A 9,700-nucleotide genomic window follows, 5' to 3' on the forward strand; every position below is an offset into this window, starting at 1 on the left:
AATCGCTTTAAAATATTATTGAAGTTTTTTAAATTTAAAAAGTAATTTTGAGATCATTAATTTCTTTGTAATACTCTTTCTTTTCCTGAAATGTCTTCCCATTTATTAAATTTTTCCTGTTCAGTGAATTTTTGGAGTTCCCTGACCCCATCAAGGTCCTCGTTAATAATTCTTTTTCTTTTTAAGTTTATTTATTTTGAGAGAGAGAGAGTATGAGGTGGGGGCAGAGAAAGGAGAGAGAGAATCCCAAGCAGGCTCCACACCGTCAACACAGAGCCCAGCACGGGGCTTGAACCCACAGACTGTGAGATCATGACCGGAGCTGAAATCAAGAGTCCAGTGTTTAATGGACCGAGCCACCCAGGTGCCCCTGATAATTCTTCAGTGTATCCCTGAGAGGTGTGTGTGTGTGCGTGTATGTGTGCGTATGTGCACGCATGCACGCGTTACTCAAATTGCAAAAATCCACCCCTACCCACAGAGCTTTGCTATTTTAATAATACGTTTCTTTTCCGTGTGTTTTAAGTAACCAAATACGTTTCTTCAAGTCATTTCTCTCACAGTCACTCACTTTAGCTGATACAGAGTGAAGGATAATAATAGCACAGCCCTGAGGCCGACACCGTTTCCAGGCTACCACCTTTTCCGCGGCATCGCTCCGTCCTTGGTGCCAGTTGCAATGAGATAACGCCTTGGTGTTGGCATCCAGAATGCAGAATCTTGAGCAACACTTTGTTTCCAATGTGTCAAAATCCTACAGACAGGATTCCTTCAAATCATTGTGGTCCAGTAATTTCACAATGGGATGCTGTCTTCACAACGTAACCAGAAAAGTAGGAGAGGTGTGGGCACATGAGCTCCCATGAGGGCATGACAGTCCGTAGTTGCTCCTGGCCTCCCGTCTCGCTCTCCCTGCAACACCGGTGCACAGACACACCCACCTGACGCACCCACCCGCAGGTGGTACACACTCGCTACTCTCAGCTGCCTTCCTTTATCTTTGAATCGAGCCTGCACACCTCTCCGCCTGGTGGAGTCTTCCCCACCCTGCGTGACTGGTTTCTGCCTCCCATGTGCCCTAGCGTTCTGTCTTCTTGTTCTTTACATGCAGGTCACAGTGGCAATCGTGGGATGGTTCGTGTAGTTGTGTTTCTTATTTAATGTTCTGTAAAGAATGAAGTCGTGTCTCGGTTACTGCTGCACTTTCTGCCCCGAATAGCATGAGCAAATGTTCACTGAATGTTTGTTAAATGAAAAGAAAGTGAAATGTTGGAATCACCTAAATGCCCAACCGTTACAGTACAGTCAGGAATACTTTCCTATCGTTTACATTTTTGTTTTCATAGTTTTTTAGTGCCGAGGGAAATTGCCTCTTCTGATAGCATTAGTTTTGTGAAAACCAAAACCAAAACATGAAAGTTGCTGGAAAGAAATACACCAAAATGTTCACAGTGGTTATTGCTGAAGTGGAGAACTATGTTCTTGTATGTTTACTTTAAAATAGGCATGTATTAGTTTTATAGCCAGAAAAATATAGTTTTTGTTTCGTTTTTAAATTGATTTAAGCCTAAGTTATGGAAAAAGTACCTCTGAGGCATAGGGAAGTTGCAAGTAAAACCGGGTTTAAAAACAGAGATTTCAGTAAAATATTTTCAAGTTTTATTTCTTTTGAGGGAGAGACAGATCACTCATCTAAGAGCAAGCATGAGTCGGGGAGGGGCAGAGAGAGAGAGAGAGAGAGAGAGAGAATCTCAAGCAGGCTCTGCTATCTCAGAGCCCAACATGGGGCTCGATCCCACAACCTTGGGATCGTGACCTGAGCCAAAATCAAGAGTCAGATGCTTAACTGACTGAGCCACCCCGGCGCCCTTCAATAAAACAGTATTTTAAATGCTCCATTTGAAGAGAAGCCTCATCAGGAGAATGGATAGTAGCTAGATGGAGCGGTACCTTCCCAAAGGACCACCGTCTGGCAGAGAACAGAATAAAGCACAGCAACACATTCGCAACAGACAAAGCCTGCAAGAAAACATATAGTGCTGTTGATAAAATGAAATCAGTGTATAATAGCAATCCTACAAATGTTTAAGATATGTAAAAATGTGATTGTTTAGGATACATACATGTATTGTAAAGGTACGAAGAAATACACAGTGTGACATGTGGTGATACGAAACTCACAAGAATGGTTTCCTTTGTTGAGAGAGGGGTTTGTGGCTGAGGAGAGAGAAAGGGGGGGTTTGATTTTTTTAACCAAGTGGTGGATATGGGTGTTATTGCAAAATTGTACTTTTGTGTACGTTGTAATATTTTATAGTGTCCTGAAATTTCACAACATGTTTTGAAATAAAAGTAAAACTGAAAGGAATCTGCCGCTAACTCTTTCGTAAACAAAGATTCTTTTGTGAATAGGGGCAGCATGCTTTCTGTGGTCTGTAAACTCAGATTCTCTTTCACTCTCCCTCCTTCCTTCCTGCCCAGTCTCTCTCTTTCTCTTTCTGTCTCTCTGTCTCTCTCTCTCTCTTTTTTTTTTTTTTTTTTTGGCTGTCTTTTATTTTTATTTTTTTAATTTTTTTTAACGTTTTTTATTTATTTTTGAGACAGAGACAGAGCATGAACGGGGGAGGGGCAGAAAGAGAGGGAGACACAGAATCGGAAGCAGGCTCCAGGCTCTGAGCCGTTAGCCCAGAGCCCGACACGGGGCTCGAACCCACGGACCGTGAGATCGTGACCTGAGCTGAAGTCGGACGCCTAACCGACTGAGCCACCCAGGCGCCCCTTGGCTGTCTTTTAAAGTAGCGTATTCTTTTTAACAGCACTGTTTTTACTAGGAAAGTTAGAAATACCATGAAAACCACCAGATAGCTATTATTTGGTCACTGGTATTGTAGATCTGCCTGGTCTGATTATAAGAACTTTTAGGAGTTGTCTAGTGCTTTAAGTTACTAGTAATTTAGATTTCATTTATGTAGATTTTTAACTTGGCATGTACTCCTAGTAAAGCAAACAAGAAAAAGAAATATGCTTCTCTCACTCTGTTGGATTATGATTGATCTCATTTTTCAGGATCAGCTATTCAAGGAAAGAGCTGGACGGCCCTGGCTTACAAATTTCTAATAACTTGAACTGTGTCTGCGAGAGTCTTAATTGTATGAAAGGGGAGGAGGCTCTCCTCGGAGCATGACCGTGCAGTTTAGAAGTGCTCCAAGGAGAACAGAGTGCAGTGCCTTCCCTCTGGTTCCATAACGTGAAGGAGAGAGGAGGCAGAGCTACTCTTCAGGTGATGGAGTGGTGTCCATTCTTGAAAATAGAGGATTAGCTTTGCAGTGCAATAGGTCAGAGTTTTTATTTTGCAAAGTGCGATTCCGTTATAGCCTTCTCGTCTCCCACGAGCTCTGGGATTAGTGTTTGTTATGCTAGGAGAATATAATAATTGCTTAAGTATAGGAAAAATACGTTTGACAAACATTCATGCTAGAGAAACAGGAAAGATGGGATCCTTGACCCAGTGCGGAACTGCAGCTGGTCACTTAAGCCCCTTGCTTGTCTGCTGATCTGCTGATTATCTTCTCACCTAATTTTAGCCCAAAGGTTCAGCTTCCACCCCCTCCTGTTTTATCATTTCTTTTTCTCCTGTTGACCTACCTGTGAAGATACCAAGTAGAAGCAAAATTGCTGAAAGGCAGAGCAGAAGAAGAATGATCCTGAGTCATTCGCTGAGGAGGTCGAGACCCTGACAGCTAAGGGTTAACCGCAGCTGAGGTGCCACAGGCCACGGAGAGCACGTGGGCACGCTCACGTGCACACACACGTGCAGCACTCACACTCATTCGCACACACATTCGCGCACACTCAGGCGTACACTCACGGGCATACACGCTCTCACCCCGGCACACACGGCCCTCCCCTGCCCAGCACAGCCTCCCACCGATGCCGCCGCAGGAGTCTGGAGCACACGAGATGGCTCTACAACCGCGTCCCTCAGCTGAGAACTGACCCACTTTCACCAGGTTGACAGAGGTGAGGAGATGAGCCGCGGAAGTGGTCCAGACAGAAAACCTGTGACCAGAACGAGATCCTCCTGACCCAGGTTCCCGGACGGCGTGCCTCCGTGGCCGGGATGGACCCGGCCCTCGTTTACTTCACCTCACCTTAACCAGGAACCTGGACCCACACACGCCCAGCGAACTGGCGCCATGTGGCTGATTGGGACATTTCAGCTCTCCTGAAGATTGGTGTTGATCGCTTCAGAAGACACCCGCAGGCAACGATTCGTCGTGACGGTTAAGATGGTCAGAATGATTGGGCTCCCCAGCACACAGATGCATTCCACACCGTGCCTCAGCTGGCTCTTGGATTCAAAGGTCAAATTAAAACTGGTCATCTGGGAGTGTGGCTTACGTGCCCATGTTTACAACCTCAACTCTTGTCATGTGTCTGCAGAGTCCCCAACAACAAATCAATATCCTGTAGTCTGGGGGAAAGCAAGAACAAACGATGCTTCAAGAACTGGGGCTAAGTTGCGAATGCCCAGAACACAATTCGTATACCCAAAACGCGTTGCGGCCACAAACTGCTGTGGCACAAATTTGGACTATTTTAAGTTTCTTAAAGTCTCGTTTGCAAGTAGCAAAAGATCCTTATTGTGAAAGATAACTTGGTTCTCTTGTTTATATTCAAGAACCAGCGCAGATTAAAGTGATCTTTTAAAAGGGCTTGAATAGGAGAATAAATCAGTATTGGTGTCCCGTTTGTCTTATTTCAATAATAGTCACTATGGAAACGAATCACTGGCCTATTTCTTTTCATACCTCCAAGTTAACAATAAGGTTTCCTTCCACTTTTCCGTGTATCCTGTTTCCTTTGGAAGAGGGATCTCTGGTATAGAGTGTCTCCAAAGCACTTCTTATTGAAATCTATGGTTCTTCCCTGCATGATTATTTCATTTGTTTTAAACACTCTCAGCCTCGCTGTGGAATTCTGTGAAAGCCACAGGTGGTGACGCAAAGCGCCCAGTGCCATCCTTCAGAAGACCGGGCTCACGCGCCTTTGCTCAGAGCTGGAGAACCCAGTTGCTGCCGGATGCAGCCGAGGGCCAGAGGACGCTCAGACACGTGACAAAGTGCCCAGCGCAAACAGCCAATGGACTTTCCCTTTCATTTCCCCTTGTTCCACACCAGTTCACGATTACAGACCAACGGGAATGTCTCCCAGGAGCACTTGCCATGCTAGGCTGCTGATTCGAGAAAGAACAAGCGAAATACTAGCGTGTGTCCTCCCTTCCTGTCCTCAACCCACATCCGAAATCCATTTTATATCTGGCTGAAGCCAGAAGTTCTAAATATAGAGGGTGTGCCCTCCCCGGCACTCCCCAGTCTCTCTGCGGGGCTGTCTGTGAATCCACAGCCCATGTTCGCAGGGGCCCCATTAACCCAGCAAGTGTGGCCCCTTGGCGTTGGTCCACAACCCCCCATCTCCAAGGACACACTCCTGCTAGCATATCAAAAGGAAGCACACTGTGTGTAACTCTATTTATTGCTTGCTGTTTTTATGACCTGTGAAGGCCTTCTCTTCACTTGTTTACTGAGTGACATGGAAAATTACAGATATATGTAGATATATATTTTTAAAGGCATACACACACAAAAAAAAGACATAAAAGACAAAAGCCCCATACAGCGGCAGTTCCCTCCAGCAGAGGAAGAGAAGATACTTTAGCGGTGTTCTGTATTAACAAACATATTACAGAAACAGAGTAAAACGGCCGTAGTGCTTAATTGTTTTGTCTGACAAATCTATTTTTAAAAACGGAAAGAGGTCAGACCTAGGATGTCAGTGCCTGAAATGTGCCACAGGCATCTTGGGAGAACTCTCTGAGATTTCACTACAAATGTTACTACCTTTATGCCCTTAAAGAGCTGTGATTTTTCCAAATGGCCGTGTCAAGATGACAACAAAGTAATTGCTTGGAAAGCGGGAAAAACTTAATCAGCCTGAGAACCTGGCAGATTGTTGCAAGTGAGGCTCCTACCGTCTACATGTTCCTTTGCGCAGGCCCTTTGCGGTGTGGCCTGGCAGCTCTTCCCACTGAGAGGCAGAGTCGGTTTCATCACCCTTCAAATCTGAGCTGGCCCCGTGACTCTCTCCAACCATCGAATGTGGCAAAGTGAGAATGTGCTTTTTTTGGCCACCGTCACAAGAACAAGCCTGGGAAGTGTCCTGCAGGATGAGGGAGCACAGAAGAACCGAGGCATCCCAGCTGACTCACAGCTGACTGCGGAGATGTGAGGGCGCCAGCCCAGCCCAAACTGCTGACTCATAAAATCATAACTAAATAGGTGGCTCCTATTTTAAACTACTAAGTTTTGGAGGAGTTTGTTACACAGCAATAGCTTAGCTGATATACCTTTTCTTTCTCCTCTTTACCAACACCCCCATCCCCCCCAGAAAGGCTTATCGCCACGCAGAAAGGCCTTGTCAGAGAATCGGAAGATGTAGGTGCTACTCCTGACTCAGAATAATTTAGCTGTATGACTCTGAACTTGTCCTGTACCTTTCTGAGCGTCAGTTTCCTTGTCTGGACGTTTACATCCAAGATGTTTCTGGCTGGAGCATCCGTACGAAGGAAACTGCCAGGCAGCTTGGACTTTTCCACACGCTGGTGTGAATGTCTTTAAGAGGTGTGCATAACAAATCTCATTACAAATGTGTCTTTTGATCAGTGGTCCCACTTCTTTGCCATTCTGCCATGGAAGTAAACACCGAATACACTGGCAGTTATGCTCAAGGATGTCTAGTGCAGGATTATTTGTATGGCAGACGTCAAGAAATAGCCTGAATGGCTATCAAGGAAAATGAACAAATAGTGCTATATTCATACTGTAAAATATCATGTGGCTATTTAAAGAATTCTCCAGAAGAACTTTCATGGTAATTTTTTTTAAGTGAAAGAAGTGAGGTTCGGGGTACAGTACCATTTTTGTAAACAAAACAAAACACTTATATGAGTGTGCAGTTTCATATGCTTATTTGGCCACTAAGAAAGTTCGGAAGGACACAGAACATGCTGATTTCCTGGGCTGGAGACAGATTTCTAACAGCAAAAATGTGCAAACAGCCTCTGTGTTTTTAGGTGGAAGGGTTGGATTAATTTAATGATGGCACTTCCATATGGTGAAATAATACTCAGCTGTTAAAAGTGATGATACGTATTACATGAAAACAATTACATACATTTAAAATAATGGTATTAGTGAATATGAAACAACATTAAAGGAAATAAAAATGCATGATCCCACGTATTTAGAAAATCTTCGGGATAAAGACACACCAAATATCCATGGTAATTTTTAATGATCATGAGCTTATAAGTGGCTTACCCTTATTTTCATGGATCTATGTTTTCTAATTTTGCTAAAATAACATGTATAAAAGGGGAAGGGATGGGGCACAGGCAGAAACGTTTAACGATTCAAAGGTGTTGAGTAAAAGAAGCAGAACCAAAGGGGACTGGATCCTTCATAAACGCAACCACATCCCTAAACAACAAGGAGGTGAGCATACTTTGAGTTGGAAATCACAGTCTGTGAAAGACAGCTTGAGATATTTAGCCCAGTGGGCTGAGCAACCGGCCGTCTAGAATGTTTTTGGCTCACACAATATGATTAGAGTGGATGAGATAATTAATATTTATAAAGCACTTTCATATCCTGCAGAAGAAGCTGTTGTGTAAGATAATACTGTCTTCCTGAACTCAGTCCTTGTGTCTTTCTTCAAATGGGCCCAGGGCCACCTCTTCTGATTCCCCCTTGAAAGATCACCAGCTTATCTCCTAGTCAGCATGCTTTTTGGTTTTCTTAGACAAGAAAACCTGATTGGAGAAAGAGGTTACATTCCTCTTCACCGTAAATTATATACATCCAAACCAGAAACTCTTTTGCCTCTGGAGACTATGTTTGTACTTGGGCAGATGCTGTTCATCAAAGTATTAGCCTTGAACAAACTCCTTCTCTGCCAAGTTTAAAAGACCCCGGACACGACAGGAACTTCTAATGAAGACAGATGATTCCTCATAGATTTAGACTGAAGGCAGCTTGGATTAGGTGTGCGCCACGCAGACTGGAAGGGGATGGGTTGTTTCTGGGGTGCGGCTTCTCCCCCACGGCTACCGCCAGCCACCAAGCCACTCTCACCCCAAGTCTGGAATTCACACAAACAACTAGTCTCTGGATGGGAAACTCACTGACATTCCGCCTAAGTCCATCGCCAGGCAACTTACGAGGAAACGGAGCATTCTGAGAGTGCCTGGCCCCTGGTGAACTTGCCCTTCCCTGCGGACAGCCGTCTTGCCCCTTCCTTCACCTTTGGCGGGTTCTGTAAGGGCTTGTGAGTGATACGGGTCCCTCCGTCCCACTCAGGGCGTTATCATCACTTTGGCTTTTGCTCTGGGAGAAGCAGCCGCCATTACTTCTTCCACCCAGTCCCGTCGTAGTCGTAGCACACTGACCAAAAGCATTCCGACCACAGAATATGTCACTTCAGGACAGAAAGCCGCTGGATGCAAAGTCTGGCAACTTGTTTCCATCCTTGCTACCCTGGGTGACTGAATAGTAACAGGCTGTGCAGGTTTCTCCACAGGCCCCTGAGTCCCACACATTCCTTTCTCGGGAGTCACCGTGTGTGATTCCTTGGAAGAAAAAGTGGACATTTGAGTCGCTTCCTTTTCCCTCCTGCTAAAACTTGCTTCTCAGTCCCTCATCTTGCTCACTCAGTCACTGGTCCTGGCTCTCCTGCTTTCATATTTTAAACACACATTTTATCAGCGTGAGCGGCGGGACACCGTGACTCTTTGCACCACAGGAATGAATTCTTGTCATGAGAGTGAAGCCTCAAACATCACTCTTTTAAAGTGTACTCTGTAAAAGCAGTTGTTGTTTGGGGGATGGTTTGTGGCCAGGAGTTTAAAAATTTCCCCCAGAAACGACATTCCAGAAACAATGAAAACCACCCCAGAGTTGGGCAGTGTTACCTTTATTTAACTGCAAGTACTCACAGTTCTGCAACTGTGAATGTTCCCTTTTTCTGGGTGTAAAATGTCTGGGTCCATGGAAAAGTTAGTCCTGGGCTGCGTCGGGACAGGACGTTTGTTGTTAGAAGCAGCATCTTTCCTGCCGGTGGGCCGGTTGCATAACTGGCAGTTCCCAACAGTGCTCGTGCTGTAGTCTGTATAAAACAGTTACCAAATTAGAAAAAATAACCCTTATGAAATATGCTGTGTGCTGAATCACATCTAGATATTAGCTGAGTGAGTAAAAGTACACTTCCTAAGAAGTCAGACTCTTAGGGGCGCCTGGGTGGCTCAGTCAGTTGAGCGTCCAACTTCGGCTCAGGTCATGATCTGGCAGCTCGTGAGTTCGAGCCCCGCGTCGGGCTCTGTGCTGACAGCTCGGAGCCTGGAGCCTGCTTCGGATTCTGTGCCTCCCTCTCTCTCTGTCCCTCCCCTACTTGTGCTCTGTCCCTCTCTCCTTCACAAATAAACAAACAGTTAAAAAAATTTTTTTTAAAGGGAAGTCAAACTCTTAGCACAAGGGAGAAAATGATCGTCCACATCATTAACTAAAAACTCCTGCCTGGTGCCCTGACAGCTGATTGGGTGCAGCTGCCGTAGGGTTGCACTTGGCCCGCCTACGTGTCAGATACA

At 45.1% G+C, this 9,700-nt stretch overlaps 1 long non-coding RNA gene across 1 annotated transcript; it reads right to left on the reverse strand.

Annotated features, from left to right (window-relative positions):
* Positions 1–480: 480 nt before the first annotated feature.
* LOC115498645 lies at positions 481–6,134 on the reverse strand. The gene is made up of 3 exons (XR_003963892.1): positions 6,002–6,134; positions 4,152–4,474; positions 481–1,165 (listed from the first exon to the last, which is right to left on the reverse strand). It is a non-coding gene; the product is annotated as an uncharacterized LOC115498645 (long non-coding RNA).
* Between the last annotated feature and the right edge of the window lie 3,566 nt (positions 6,135–9,700).

This window comes from Lynx canadensis, chromosome D3 (assembly GCF_007474595.2).
Source record: "Lynx canadensis isolate LIC74 chromosome D3, mLynCan4.pri.v2, whole genome shotgun sequence".
Taxonomy (NCBI): domain Eukaryota; kingdom Metazoa; phylum Chordata; class Mammalia; order Carnivora; family Felidae; genus Lynx; species Lynx canadensis.